Source organism: Mastomys coucha, unplaced genomic scaffold (assembly GCF_008632895.1).
Source record: "Mastomys coucha isolate ucsf_1 unplaced genomic scaffold, UCSF_Mcou_1 pScaffold1, whole genome shotgun sequence".
Classification (NCBI taxonomy): domain Eukaryota; kingdom Metazoa; phylum Chordata; class Mammalia; order Rodentia; family Muridae; genus Mastomys; species Mastomys coucha.
The window spans coordinates 18,300,972-18,317,654 of record NW_022196891.1 but is presented as its reverse complement, the minus strand read 5'-3'; the positions used below and the strand labels follow the sequence as shown (position 1 = coordinate 18,317,654).

The 16,683-nt window shown below is 41.3% G+C and overlaps 1 long non-coding RNA gene across 2 annotated transcripts; it reads left to right on the top strand.

Annotated features, from left to right (window-relative positions):
- Positions 1-339: 339 nt before the first annotated feature.
- LOC116098085 lies at positions 340-15,905 on the top strand. Of its 2 annotated transcripts, none has more exons than XR_004121691.1 (4): positions 340-537; positions 6,809-6,912; positions 11,836-11,898; positions 15,579-15,905. It is a non-coding gene; the product is annotated as an uncharacterized LOC116098085 (long non-coding RNA). The 2 variants fall into 2 exon arrangements; XR_004121690.1 differs by having other exon boundaries at positions 340-682.
- The last annotated feature ends 778 nt before the right edge of the window (positions 15,906-16,683 follow it).

Genomic DNA, 16,683 nt, shown 5'->3' with positions numbered 1-16,683 from the left:
GATTGAAAGAGAGAGACAGAGACAGAGAGACAGAGAGAAGCTCTTGATGAAACGGGAGGCACAAATGACCAACACTCTTCAATAAAACCAAGGAAAACTCTTTTCTCTCTCTCTTGAAAATCTTTATTAAATCAAATGAAGCCAGGGACCATGGCTGTGATTTATTGTGCTGGGAAACTCCCGAAGAACCAAACAGCACATTTTCTTTCACTCCTGGCGAGTAATTAGCCTCTGTACTGCTAAAGGGCCTGTCAGCAGCCCTGTCAAGAAAAAAAGAGAAGCCAGCTACTCAGAAGCACTGGGCCCTCAGCATTCCTCACTGTGTCCCTGGCGCTGGAAGGCATCATCCTTTCCTTCTGCTCTAACGTTCCTTCCGAAGGGAGACAGAACAGAGGGGCGGTGGCAGGGTCATCACCACAAGCAAGCTGGAACTGATAAAAGCAGGGGCAGCCCCCACCAAGGCCAGAGCACTGGAGACTAATCGTGGTCAGATGTGCCATCAGTCACCCCCGTTGGCCCTCGCAGCCATGCTGAAAGGTTAGCTCTGCTTGGCAAGGATAGAAAAACATATATTTGCAGAGCTTAAACAATTTGCCCAAGCCAGGCAGGCCCTGGAACCAAGACTGACTCCAGCTCAGCCAGCACCGAATGGTCTAGCAAGTACCATCACGGGGTATTTCAGGTCGGTAAGGGAGCATGAGGATGGGGAGGTAGGTGGTACCATGCCAGGGGCGAGCAGGTGGATTAGAAATGTAATTCTCTCCTACTCTCTCCCCAGTGACCACAGCAATTTTTCAATTATCACATGGCACATATTTAATGCACAGTTTTGTTGTACTAAATTGGATGTTTAAAAAAAAAAAAAAGGACAAACCCCTGGTAGTTATTCAGAAATAACCATGGTTACCACATTAATCTATCTTCTCTGGACTGGAATGCATTCATATTCCCATCAGAAACAAATAAAGAATGCTGGACGGGGGGATTCAGGGAGGGGATATACACTGCTGTTGGGAATGTAAATTAATTCACTCACTAAGGAAATTGGTATAGAGGCTCTTCACATAAATAAACTAGTGCTACCAAAGGATTGTCTACACCATGCCTGAGCGTGTAGACCTTGTGATGGTTAATGTTGATCTGATACAATGGAGAATGACTTGGGAAAAGAGTCTTAATGAGAAACTGTCTAGATCAGGTAGCCCTTAGATGTGTATGGGGGGATTATTCTAATTATGGTCATTGAAGTAGGAGGATCCCGCCACTGTGGGAGGCCCATTCCCTAGACAGAGGATCTTAAACTCTAAAAATGGAGGAGAAGGCAGCTTGAGCTTGTAAGTACTCATGCATTGCTTTCTGCTTCTGCCTGTGAATAGGGTGTGGACAGTTTCTTTATGTTCCTGGTTTGGCTTCCATGAAATGGTGGACTGTAACCTGGAATCATGAGCCAAATAAGCCCTGTCTCCTTTATGTCACTTTTGTCTGGTTATTTTATCAGAGCAACAGGGAATGAAAATAAAATATATCTTCAAGACTCTCAATCAACATACTACAGAGATGCCTGAATGTCAATGTTTATTGCTGCACTACTGACAGTAGCTAAGTGATGGAACCACCCTAGGTGCCTATCAACACCGAATAGATCTTTTTTAATGTAGCATATGTACACAATAGAGTTTTATTCAGTTACAAAAAGAATGAAATTATGCTGTTGCCTGGAAAATAGATGCAACAGGACATCGTCATATTAAGTGAAATAGGACAGACTCAGAAAGACAAATGCTGTGTGCTTTAATCTCTCATTTATAAATCCTAGATTTTATAGATATATAAAATAGGTACATGTCTGTTTATGTCATATATGTTATATATATGATATATATGACTAACAGGAGTGAGGTGGACAGAAGTACAAGAGAAAGTATGGGGCTGAATATCATCAAAATATATATGTTAAAGAAAATGTCTTTATGAGACCTAGCAATGTGTACAATGAATATACAGCAATTAAACATGAAACAACCAATATTTGAGGTGCTAGGTCTGCTTACCAGTATGATTTGATCATTTCATAGTATATATGTACCAAAATACTGCATTGTACTGTATGATGTATAACCTATCCATTACCTATCCATTAAATTTTTAAAAAATAAATTGATTAAATATTTAAAACTAGAATCAGAGTGTAAAATGTACTTTGTATACAAAGTGTAACAATATTCTAAGACTACTATGATATGTGTCTACACATCTTCTGAAGCTGACTAAAATACAATTGTGTACTTGTGTCAGGATATAAGCTTGGTGTTTTTATTCTTTTTTTAAAAACTTTTCATTGGTTTTTGTGAGTTTCATATTGTGTTCCCCAGTCCCAGTCATCTCCTGGTCTCCTCTTATCCACCCTCTGCCTTTGAAATGCCCCTCCAACAATAAAACAAACAAAGAAGCAAGCAAGCAAAAACTACACACTAGCAAAAAGAAAACAAGGAAAACAAAGCATGAAAGCATCCCATTGTGGAAGTTTTCATAGTGTAGTGTGTTACACTGTATCTCATGATGTACCCCACCTGTGCATACATCATCACTTTCAAATGTTCATTACAATAAGCCATTGGTCTGATTCACGGTCCATTAATATTAGATTTTCACAGGGACTCCTCCAGTTATCCTGTTGTTGTCCTGTATCATGAAGATGGCAGCACTGGGTGGCCTAAACAGAGCAGAGCTGGACAGCTCCCCATGGTGATGGGGATAAGGGAGAACACACAGGCTGACCAGCTCAACTACCTCCCAGGCCCAATCGAGGGCCCTGAGTTGGCCCATTCCAAAACATACACCATTTGTGAACTTTTGGACTGTGTGAAAGGTCTGATCCTTCCAAAGCCACAGGATCTCCATGACATGCCCCCAAATGCCTATTATAAATACTCTTACACATGAGGAAATACTGTCCATGTGTATTGACTACATCAATTATCCTCATGCATGGCCAGTCACATCACCTACACCGTGTCTGTCAACACTGGTTTTTACAATACTTCTGGAGGGTAAAGGAGTGCTCTTGCCATGCAGTGGGCAGAGGTCAGGGATGTCACTTGGTACCTCATGTGCACAGGATAATCCCTTACTCAGCAAATAGTTACACCATGAAAACCTAAGTAACAAAGGAAGCCGAGGTGTGGTGTCAGCATTAAAGGGTAATATGTTCATGCTTGATATTTCTCAAGAGCATGCATGCATTTAGCTAGCTTCAGATCCTTCCTTGCTTGTGCCCCAGTACAGAAGGTTCTCTTGCTGTCTAACTGAAAGCTGTTTCCCAGAGAAAACCCATACCTAGTTTCCAGTTGGAACAACGGAAGGGTTGTGGCATCCACAAAGCTTGCATTTGAAAATCATATCTCTCTACTCCTTTTGCCTTCTCTAGAAACTAGGCATCCATTTTCACACTCCTGTTCTCCTAGCCCTATCTTAATAAGTTACAAACAATTTCCAAGGCTAGAGAGAAGGTTCAGTTGGTGAACTGTTTACCATAGAAGCATAAACATCTGAGTTCAAATCCCTAGAGCCAACATAAAAACATCAAGCACATGTCAGTAATGTCTTAGTTGTTCTCACTTAGAGATGGGAGGCCAAGAAAGGGCCCTGGAAGCTCATTAGCTTGCTAGTTCAATCTATATAGGGATGTCCCATGCTAGTGAGAGATACAATTTCAAACAAAAGGTGTAACTTTACTCATATACATCTGTACCACTCAGCCCAAACAGTATGTGTGTGTGTAAAATAACATTCTTTGTCTCATTTGTGCTAGAATCCTGCGCGTATTAGAGAGATGGACAGCTAAGGAGATTTTCATTGTCTACAGAGTCCTGGAGACAAGAAATTAGAACAGTGGTTCTCAACCTGTAGGCCGTGACCCTCACATAGCAGATATTTACATTATGATTCATAAGAGTAGCAAAAGTACAGCTCTGAAGTAGCAACAAAAATAATTTTATGCTTGTGGGTCACCATAACTTGAGGGATTGTATTGAGGGGTTGCAGCTTTAGGAAGGCTGAGAACTACTGGTTCTCAGGACATCTGCGTCATGGCGGTCGGGTTGATATGGTCTGAGGTTGGTACTTCTTGAACCCCCTGTCCCTTGCTGTGACTGTACCAAGGCTGTTATCAAGCTTGTGCTCCTACCTTGTTAAAGGCCAGTCCTCTCACCCTTCCCAGGGTTGCAATGTCTCCTAATTCCCTGCCCCTAATTTCTTGTAGTGGTGGGAGCAACTTCTCCTTCTTAAACCCTGCATCAGAAGAGTGCCTGTGTTCACTGAGGACAGAACAAGGACAGTGAATGGTTCATGTGCTGGGGGGTGTGGGGGAGAATATGCATGTGCTTCCTGTGCTTGTGCAGGTGGAAGATTTCGTAAACAGTATATACAATGCAAATAACATAAGGATACCATAGATATCCAACCACAGGGTCAGGGAGAGAATTCAGTGGGAAATGTCACCCAGCCTGACAACCTGAGTTCAATCCCTGGGCCTGGGACCAACACAGTGGAAGGAAAGAATCAAGTTCCACAAGTTGTCCTCTGACCTCCACTCATGAGTCATGACACGCATGCATGTGTACACACATAAATCAATCAATTAATTCATTTTTTTAAAAAAAAATTGGCCATGGAAAAACTTTAAGACATCTACCTAATAGCCACTAGTAGATTCTACATGTTTCAATGGATGGCCACATACACATGTACAAATGGCAGAATTAAGTGGACTTGGTGAATTATTTTACAAGTGGAAGGAAGGGGAATCAGCAATTAAGTATACTTGTTGCTCTTCTAGGGGATCCAAGTTCAATTCCAGTACCCACACTGGATGGCTCACATCCACCTGTTAATCTACCTCCAGGAAATCTGACACCTTCTCCTAGCCTCTATGGGCACTAGGCACACAAGAAAGGAGATGAACACTTATGAGAAGATGATCCAGGGGGAGTGGTGGTGGGAATTGAAAAGTGTGTATCATCATATTTCATTGTATACATGTATGAAACTCTCAAAATTTTTTTAATCTATACTATAAAGCATTATGAAGCAACTCAAAGACAAGTCAGCCCAGGGGGCATTGTGAATTCTTGAAAACAAAGTAGTAAAAACTACTACAAATTAATAAGGAAAAGATAAATAACCCAAGAAAAAAATGTAGACAAAAGCTAGGAAAAATGCATCACACAGAGGAGGAAACCCAGAGGGCCAATAAACATGAAAGATTGTTGACTTTATGAATAGTCAGGAAGACAGACAAACCACCAGTGAAATGACATTTCACATCCACCCAGCTGGCAATGAACTTAGAGATAGACAAGATTCAGTGCCAGCAGGGACACAGAAATACAGAAGCTGCACTCTCTGCCACTCTGCAGGGCATTCAAGCACAACTTCTTGGAGAAACATTTGACAGCCCTTGGTAGAAGAGAAATATCCACCTTTAGGTGTCTATCCTAAAATCCCTCGTACGTGACCATGAGAGACTTCCATGGGAAGATATGTGGTGGCACTGTCAGCGGTTATGAGAACTTTCTAACATCTATCCTATGCAAGCCACAGAGAATCGTAAACTGATGGCATACACCTGCAGTGGAAGATGCCAGAGCAGTTCAAATGAATGAAGAGACATACCAGGCACCAGAGTGAATAGAAACAGAAGCAAAACAGGCATGATTGTGATTGTTCATGTTGACTGTCAAATGGACAGGATCTAGGATCTCCAAAGGGATAAGTCTTAGTCAGCCAACTTAACGCCGCTCAGAGTCACCTGAGAAAGGACTCACCTGATCAGATTGGCCTGTGGGCAAGTCCAAGGATAGGCATCGGGGATTGTCTAGATTGGGTTAATTTAGATGTAAAGAGCCACACCTTAACCATAGATGGCACCATCCCATGGTGCTGGAGTCCTTGACTCAATAAAAAGGAAAATAAGCTGACCATCAGCATTTACCTCTCTGTTTCCTGACTGTGGTCACGTGTGAGCAGCTGCCTCACGCTCCTGCTGCCATGCCTTACCCAGTTGTGACAAACTACCCTCAAACCGTGAACCAAAACCAACCCTTCTTCCTTGAGTTGCTTCTCGTCCGATATTCTGTCATAGCAATAAGCAATTCTAATTCAATGAGGTTAAATCAAAGGAAAATTATACCATGATACTAAGAGTATACATTATATATGGCACAATTTATAATATATGCACACATTTTATGTGTAGCAAGTATATAAATGTTGGTTTATATTTATATAAACACTTAATTTTTATTAAGTTAATCATAAATTTAATTTTAAACTTTAATATAAACAAAAGTTTGTATCATTATCAAACACAAATCGTATTTATGCTAAATATTAAGTTTAACTCACACATAATGAATTATTGTCTTTCAAGTTTGTATTTTTTTGTGTGTATAGATATATAATAAATGTGAAATAGTTACATAATAGTAACAAGATGATACCACAACACTTGCCTTTGAAGAAAGGTTGGAACTGGGAAACATAAAAAAAAAAAAGAACTCTATGTTTTATTTCTTTTAAAATATTTTTTGAGATAGTGCCTTTGGTAGCCCAGGATAGCGTTGAACTTATGATCCTCTTTCCTCTACCTCCATAGTGCTAGGATTCCAGGTACATACTACCATATCCATGTGTGATTTTGTGCGTGTGTGTTGGGGGCTCCACATGTGTGTTTGTGAATATGGAGACCATAGGTCAACCCTGAGTATCTCCATCAATCATTCTGTCTAAACCTTATTTTCTAAGACAGAGCTCCTTTGAGTTCAAGAGTTCAAGACCAGTCTGGACAACATGGTGAGATCATGTCTCAAAGAACAAAACCCATAATCACCGTCATCATCATCTAGACAGAAGGTAAATAGGTATACTTGTAATGTTTTTATTTCTTACATTTTTACAAAATAAAAATATGTAATTAATGCTTTTAGGTTTCACACGTTGTAAGAAGTAAGGGCAGGGTGACCTGCTTGTGCCTTGGACGCCAGACAAAGGGCAAGAGGAATGAGTGTTTGGTGTAGTGTGCTATGTGTCTGTTTGGTCAGAGAGGGAAGGCATTAAGAGCATCGTTACACACAGAGGTGACTCTAGCTCCTGGGAGAGTAGGAGAGGTCAAAGCAAGTGACACAGGAGGACCTTCCTAGACAATAAGAGATAATCCAAAATCCATTTCAATTTGGCTTAGGAAAATACATCTATGCCCTCACTTTAAGGCAGAGGGTTCTGGTATTCTTAGAAGTCACACTGCTGCCAAAGTCCCAAATTGAGAGCTGACTGAGGAAGAGTTATTGAGCTGCAGTTTTCTGTCCCCCCTCATCCAGGAAGCCCCAGACTGAGCCCATGAGACAAGTTATATCTCTCAGGCAGAAACAAAAATGAGGGTCCTTTAACACTGAGCTCAGAGACCCTCAAGAAGGTCACTTTTTTCCTAAGTTGCTGCTTCCACATCTGTGACATCAGGATGACAGGCAGAGCAACAACTTGACTCTCTCTAAAATAGGGGACACCTGCACATGGAAGCAGGGGTGCACCCAGTTTGTCCACACACATGCACAAGGATCTTTGCAGGTCAGCTGCCTCTCTGGTTCAGGAAAATCATGTTAGGAACTGACCCTATGGTTCTTTCTAATAATAAACTTAATGACTTGAAAGGAACTGGGAGATGATCCATCAATCTGCTATTTATAGTGAAAGCATGAAGACCTGAGCTTGGTTCCCCAGTGTCTATGATAAAGGGAACAAATACATACATATATACATACATACATACATACATACATGCATACATACATACACACACACACACACATACACACATACAAGTGTTGTAGTATCAAACCCATAACTTCAGCACTGCAAGGGCAGAGACAAGAGGATTCTGGGGCTTACTGCCAGCGAGTGTAGTTGGATGGGTAAGCTCCAGGTTCTGTGTCAGAGACCCTTACCCTAAAACATAAGGTGGAGAAGCAATTGAGGAAGACACTCAACACTGACCTCTGGATTCACACACACACACACACACACACACACACACACAGCAGAAATGAACAAGTGCTGGTGGTGAAGGGCGTGTGAATAAATTTTACCCCATAACTGTCTGTAAATGGAAGAGTAGGTATGGTTAAGCACACTTATATAGAAATATTACTTCTTTCTAAACATCATCCTTAAGTTTTTAAACCATCTTCTTCAATTCTCTTTTGAGTAGATATTATATCACCTTCCTCATGAGCTCACAACTCTATAAGTACTGGGCTAGTCATATCCTGGGTGTTGTCCTCAGAGCATCACAAATATACAGAAGAATGGATGATAGGTGAATGAAAATAACAGATGAACAGTAGATAGATGATTGTTAGATAAAGATAGAGAGATGGATGATAGATGATAGAGAGATGAATAATAGACAGACAGACAGGCAGACAGATAGATAGACAGACAGATATAGAGATGGATGATAGATACATAGAAACAGATGTGTAGATATAATAAATAAATAATAGATGAGCGAGAGAAAGGACTTTGTTGTTGGTGGCATCTATATTTAAGTCGGCATATGGCTATTACTCTCAGTGTGTTTATGCAGTATACAGGTGTTTATCTGTATAAGTTGGCATCCATTTCTCCAAACACTCTTGAATCTGCCCAAGAGAACCCAGGGGAAAAAGTTAATGATTAGACTTATTAAACAAAGTTTTCCAGCTGCCTGCCTGACTCTAGGCAAGTAAGTGCTTGGCACTGTTTTCAGTTTTTAGAGCAACAGTAATTTCAATATCCTCACCACGACAGCACCAGGGTGGGCCTCTTTGTCGGTGTGATGGCTGCTGTTGAAAATGTCTGGTTCTCTGCTGTTATGCTTATAAAATGCTAGTAGGTATTTGTTTGGAGGTTTAAAAATCCTCAGGTGGCAAATCCACTACCATGCTCAGCTTCTGTGTCATTATTGGCTTTCAGTATACACCACAGGGATTAGACTCTGACTTTCCTGGGTCCTGGAGTACACTAGACCCCTGCCCAATTTTAGCCTAAATTTCTGACACCTTTCTAATTGCTGATTCTAGTTTCGTTTACTGGGTTTTCCAGGGTTTCTGTATTAGGGGGAGGGATGCATGTCTGTAAGGAATAGTATCGATTCAGGATCCCAAGACCAAGTTCTCAGCACAAAGGAGATGTAATTCCCCCAGAGGGACAGAAAGCAGAGGATAAGAGACAAAGACAGGAGACAGAGGACAGGGGAAGGGTACAAAGGAGGGGTAGGAAGAGTATTTGTCCTGGAGTGGGACAAAGACTGTGTCTGGATAGAAAGGAGACAGACATGGCATATAGGCAAATGGTGGTTTAAAAGATACAAAGGGGAACCCAGGGTTAGGATGAGGTGTTCAGTTTTAATTGGGCATGTTAATTAAATAAGCCAAATGGGGCTTTTGATTGCTGGACTTCAATACATTGATAGCTGGACTTTGGTAGTCAGCCTCAGAAGGAGAAAGTGGCCAAATAAGGCAATAGACCTTGGTGGCTAGTTTTAGGAATGTGATCTAACAAATTTACCAAGGCAGAGGGAATGGAGGAGAAGGTCAGGGCCTGCCCGAGCCATGCTTGCCACTTGGGCTGGCCAGAGTGCCTTAAATATCTAGGTGGAGAGCAGAGAATGTGTCTTCCTTAATTGTTCTCCACCTCTTAAACAAAACACACACACACACACACACACACACACACACACACACACACGGCAGATTTTATTGCTAAGAGGAATTCCAGTGTGTTCAGAAGTTGAGCCTATGCTCCCAGCCAAATCTCAGCACTACGGAGGTTGAAGCCAAAGGATATTGGTGAGTCCAGGTGATTTTGAAGCCAGGTCTAGGCATCACTGGCACCTTAGGTCTCTAGCCATTGTCTTGGCTCCCTCAGGACAACCATGGCTAATGCCTAGCAGCCTGAGAGCATCAGAGATACACCTTATTCTTTGAGATAGGGTCTTACAGCATACACTGATTTGGTCAGTTGACTCCTATCAAACCCTAGGAATCCTCCTGCCTCTACCTCCGCAGATTACAGATGCACACTACCATGTCCAACTTGTTAGGTGATTACGGGGATGCAATCTTAGGTCCTCGTATTTGTGCAGCAGCAGTTGGCTGACTGAGGCATCTCCCCAGCCTGTGTTTTCAGTTCTTACAAACTTCTAGCCTGAAGCTGACCTGTATACTTAATGTAACTTAAAGTATTTTTAAATATAATTCAGTTTCATATTTTTGACTCCTTATGCAACAAGATTAGATGAACAATTCTATTTTTGAGTTTTCTATCTTTCAGGAGAGATGGATTAGCAGTTAAGACAGGGGACCTTAAAGAGGAGCCAGGTTTGCTTCCCAGAACCTGCCTACAACTGTCTATAACTCTAGTTCCAGGAGATCTGACTCTCTCTCCCAGACTACAGGCACCAGCATGCATGGACATAGAAACACATTCAGGCAAACACCCCTACATACATAAGAAATAAATAAAACATAAAAAATAAAAACCTAACAAAATAATAAAATAATAAATAATTAAGAATGATATTGATTCCAACTGATAATGCTTCAGTCTATAATCTCAGATGTGCTGTCATATCTTATTCTCCTTCCTGGACCCCTTGCATATATCTAGAAGATATCTGTTGTCTCCAGGCATACCTAGCTCCCTGGGACTCCCTGCATCTCCAGATGGTATTCCCTATTGAGCATCTATGATTGTAGCACTATGGATCTTGCCTCCTGCTAAAAGACCTACCATGGAAAAGTAGCCAGTCTTTTTTGTCCTTGGATCCCACAAATTTATTTCAAGTATGTCTTGACCTCACCCCCAAATCTATCCTGTCCCAGACACTATTATCTGTAATCCCTGCCCTCGCTGCTTTTTTTCTCTAAGCTGGGGATGTATTTTTTTAATTTTGGATATTACAGATAAAATCAACTGACTAAACATTGTGTCCTACCATAAATGTTACAAGTGTTGGCCACAGATCTACCTGGTGTGAGAAGAAATGGGATAGAAGAGATAGCCATGTTCAGTGCTTTCATCGAATGTGTTGTTTGAGTTCCTCTTGGTGGGACAACACTCTGATAGGCATTGAAGATTTAGAGGTAAATAAGATTCTACTCCCTAGACACTTGAGCCAGTAGAAGAAGATAGCCAAGGAGCCAAGCAATCAGAATGCAGTGTGTTCAGTGTGGTAAAGACAGACCAGTCAGTTGTATTGTTGTGTAGATATTTCTTTCAAATTGAAACATTCTGTTGAGATTCAAAAATTAAACCAACTTAAAGTCTCAGGAAGCTCCTAAATCTTATAAAAGTCATAAGACCCTTCCCTAAGGTTATATAAATGGTAATGACTGTGGGGGAGAAGAGATTCTTAAACATGCTCAGCTGCCTGTAAGTCATGGAAGGAGCTTCAGGGATCTGGCTCTCCTGCATCACCACCCAGGCTACATGGGTTGAGCATCAGGGATCTGGCTCTCCTGCATCATCATCCAGGCTACATGGGTTGAGCATCAGGGATCTGGCTCTCCTTCTTCACAATCCAAGCTACATGGGTGTTTGGTACTGTGCCTTTGAATCACACAAGCTTCAGGAAAAAAAAAAGTAAAAATAAAAAAATGTTAAAGAAAAACTCACACTCTTGTAAATAAACTCTAGTAAACTCACTGGTTCACTAAGCTAGTCTTTTGTGGACTCATTTCTTTGGTCTATCATCAGTGCCTTATGTGGGTGAGCAGGTATTTGTTTGTGTCTCCCCAGGGAAAGCCACAGGACATGTATAAACTGGGGATATCGAGGAGGGAGAAATTGGCTTCCTGGCAGGTAAGGATGATAAGAAAAGAGATGATTCAGGGGGGAAAAAAGCTGTATGCAATACTCTATTTTCTGATGTGTATAACAAAATATCACAGACTGGGTAAGTTGTAAAGAAAGAAGTTCTGATTGTTTTGTTCTGGCTAAGGCCTACCTCTGTGGATGACCTTCATGCTGACCACGTGAAGGTCATCCTACATGATGACCACAGCAGCATGTATAAACCAAAATAAGCCCTCCTTCTTTTCATATGGTTACCGAGATTCGGTTATGGAGGCACCTCTCAGACAACTTTATGCACCCTCATCATCTCCTAACGGTCCCGCTTCTACAGTTGGGGGAATTCGGCACCACCCTCTTAATTCCACACATTAGAGACTGATCTTCAACGTGAGTTTTGGAGCTGGCAGATGGCAGTTAACACATAGCAGATGCTGAGGGCCCCCCTAAGGCTTCCTTTCCTCTCTTCCTTGCAGACAATCCTGGCTACACTCACAGAATCACACTAGCAATTCCCTGTTAGTGTTGCTACTTAAGTAAGTCTCCAAAATAAAATAAATGTTTAGCGAACCTAAGGCTTCTATGATTGGGAAAGAGCAACCCATCAGCCAAGAAATAGACTCAGTGAATTTGTGTATGATTAATTATTAACATGGTTCATTTCGGCAGGTAGAGTGTAGAAATTTTAAGGAAGACTGCTTCCTAATTGAAAACAGAGGGAAAGGGCTGGAGATTTGGGTCAGTGGTTAAGAGCACTGTCTGCCTTTCTGAAGGTCCTGAGTTCAAATCCCAGCAACCACATGGTGGCTCACAACCATCCATAATGAGACCTGATGCCCTCTTCTGGTGTGTCTGAAAACAACTACAGTGAAAACAGGGGGAAGGCTCCAGGGTGGGCACTTTGCTTCCCTGGGGCCTAAGATCAAGATTCGTGTCCCAGTAGTTGTGGGAAACACATTCTCAGTAGAGGAGTGTGGGGAGGGGAACAGGAATGTAGAGCAACTGGAGGCAGCTTCAGTTTATGATGGAGTTAGTCCCATCTGGAAGAATGAAGCTGAACAACTAGAATCCTGTGCAGCTGGGAAAATGCTCTCACCACTCAAGCCTAAGGACCTGAGTCCAAGCCCCAGAATGTATGGCCCATGCCTGTAATCCCAGCACTGAGGAACATCCCGGCACAGTAGAAGATCTGCCAGTGCTTGCTAGCCATCCAGTATAACTGACACACTCCAGGCTCAGTGAAAAACCCTGTCTCAAAGGCAAGGTGAAGAGAGATCAAGGGAAATGCCTTTGAGCCACCTATTCTCCCATAGGTATCCATTCATCTATTCTCCTGTAAGTGACAGCGAAAATCTCATTGGTTCACCAAGTTGGATTTTGGCGCAACCATTTCTGTGATCTGCTGTCAAATGCCCTGTTTGGGATAAGTAAATGCTTGTTCATGTCTCCTCAGGAATAATGTCACATAAGACACAAAGACTTGTACACAAACATTTACATAGCATCCCTCATAATAGCAAAAGAGTGCAGTCATCCTAAATGTCTATAAGCAGATGGATAGATAAACAAAATGTGTGCCTATTGACAGAATGGAATGAGTTTACTCCTTTCCTGAGATTTTGTGTTACCAGGGTAAATCAGCGTCCTACAAACCCACTGGGAGAGAGCTCCTGATCCTGTTGGCAAACACAGAGTAGTTGTTATGACATAAAATCAAACATCAAGCCACACTAATGTCCTTCATAGCTTCAGCTTTCATGTCTCTCATTACCTCCACTGCTGCCCTGGCTGAAGTGAGTAGTTCAAGCGCTACACCTTGACCATCGGTCTCTTATAACCAAAAGCACCATACAGATGCCTCACAGTCAGTAACAGTTTGCAATGTGCCCTACCCTTCTCCTGCTCACAACCTCACCAAAAGCATTTCTCAGTGCAAATACCTAAAAACTGAATTACAAACAAAAGCCAACTTTGTCCGAAATAGTGGATTAGACTTCAGAGAAAATCCACTTCTTTTCTCAACTCATCTATCTGCCTCCTCACTTTGAACCTCCCACCTCCTCCTTCACCTTCCACAAGGAAATGAAGGTTCATACAATACAAAGTGAGACAGGGTTTTATTACTGAGGGACAATTATATGGCTAATGAATTAGTGTTTAAACGACCTTATGTATTATCTTCTTTCAAATTGGATTAGGTCTCCCTAAGGAAATTAAGCTGAGGCTGGGAACACGGCTCAACTGGTACAGTACCTGCCAAACAAGCATGAGGACCTGAGTTCAGATCATTGGCACACACAGGAAAGCCACACATGGCAGTCAGAGTATATCTGTAATTTCAGTGCTGGGGAAGTCGAGTCAGGAACATCTGTGACTCTCCTTGGCTAGCCAATCAATGAGCTTTAAAAAAAAAAAAAACCGCCTCACAAAGGACCATGGGAGAGTGATCAAGGGAAAACACCGCCTTGTAGCATGCAGCCTCTACACATGCTTGCGAATGTATGTAATACATACCCCCATGAATGCATTTGTGCAACACATGCAAACAAAGAAAGAAAGCCGAGACCTAAAGCATCATGCCTAAGTCAAAATACATCATTAAAATCTGGGCTTTTTTTTTCTCCTAGAGATTTTAGAAAGAATTCTTGGGAACAAAAATCACCAAGCATTTAGGTCGGTCTCAGTAGGATTCAGTGACAAGGATTTTCATGTTTGCCTCTTTTCTCAGATAGTTGTGCTATCTTGACAGGTCATGCAACTTTCTATACCTATTTACATACCTTGAAAATAGACAAGGTTGCAAGAATCCAATGGGATAATTCCTCTAAAGTGCTTGGAACAGTGTCTGTCACCTAGCTAACACCCAACACAGTTTGTATCATTAGTCTTCACCTCCAGCTCGGATGAAAAGAACAGCCATATAGTCCACCCTTGACCTACATTGTACGTGGTGCAAGCATCGGAGGCTGCTTCTCAATGGGTTCATTACCATATGCTTTATCCACACAGCACTGCTGTGTCAGTGACTGGTGGTTTGTGGAAGGAGTTGTTGTCAGGGGAAAGTGAAAGCAATTCAAATAAATTCTATACATATGGGGAAATGTCAAAAAGTAAATTTAATTAATTTAAAAACTTGCTGATGTGGAAAGATTTTAAGTTAAAACCAGCCTGGGCTGCGTAGTTAGACATACACGCAAAATAATAACAACTTTGGATAGCTTTCTTGTTTTCTAGATTCCATAATGATTTCTGTCATAGTTAATGTATGTGCGAAGGTATATACTTGAGTATGCATGTGTATGTGTTTTTCCATGAAGATAAAACCATATGCTGGGTTTCTACAACCTGAAATCAGCTGGGAAGAGAATCACTATTGAGAAATTATCTAGAGCAGGTCAGCCTGTAAGCTTGTTGATGGGGAATTGTCATTGATTATTGGATGAGGTGGGAAGACCTACCATGATCGTGGATGGTAGTGTTTCACGGTCTGGGCCTTGGAATGTTTAGGAGTGAAGAAAGCTATCTGAGTGCTAACAAACAGCAATCAAGCAACCACGTGCTTAATCCCTCTGCTCTTGGCTGGGTATTTGATGATCTCAAGGTCCTTGAGTTCCTGTTTTGACTTCTCCAAAATGATAGAATTATAAGCCAAATAAACACTTTAATCTCCTGTGTTGCATTTTTCACAGCAATGGGAATGACACAAGATCACCATCTAATACTACTCAAGATCTCTGGATAACTTACTCTTGTCTTCCAAGTGAAAGAAGTGGGCTCCAGGACACTTAAGTCCATGTACAAAGTTGCTTGTCTTATACATGAAAGAATTGGAAGTTGAAACCCAAATCTATCAAGAGCATGTACGGCACTGCAGAAGCGCAGGTCCTCAGTTGTCCTGGAAAGCAGGAAGAACAGTTTGGGAGACTGGGGCTACATAATCAGTAGGCCAGTCACACCTGAATTTCGAAGTTATCTCACCTGGACAATGCAAATACAGCAATAATGATCTAATATCATTAATGTCCTCAATCTGTGGGTCACAACAATATTGTGTATTATATATCAGATATCCAAAGTATCAGATATTTACATTACAATTTATAACAGAAGCAAAATTACAAATTATGAAGTACCAATGAAATAATTGTATGGCTAAGGTTAATCACAACATAAGGAGCTGTATTAACTTCAAAGCACAGGAAGGTTGAGAATAACTGGTCTAGGACTTACTGAAAGAAGGCTGTGAGCTTTGAGGGATACGGTGTAATAAAAAAGATCTACCCACAGAACGCAGAGAAATCATCCCCCAGTAAAATAAGACACCCCTTTAAAATTACTGTGAGTGGCTCATATAGGGTTAGCTCAAACTTGCCCTTTTCTGCTAAGACAAACATTAAGTGTCTGTGTGTTCAATCCACGTAATTTTGCAGGCTGTACTAGAGCTGGCACTCAGAAAATATCCCTATTAGTCATTGTTCTCTAGAGGAACAAAACTAATAATATGAATATATTTGCATATAATATATAATAGGCTTATTAATTATAATATATTGATATTAAATATTAAATATTTCATATATAATGTATATATTACAAGGGGACTATTATATTGGCTTCACAGTAAAGGCTACGTAGTTCAACAATGGCTGTCTGCAAACAAGAGAGACTGAGAGCTCAGTAGATGCTCAATCCACAAGAGTGGATATGGCGGGATGTCAATCAAATGCTGAAGGCCCAAAGGACTCCTGGAAAACCACTAATAGTAGTTCCTGCTGGAAGGTCTAAGAAGCTGAG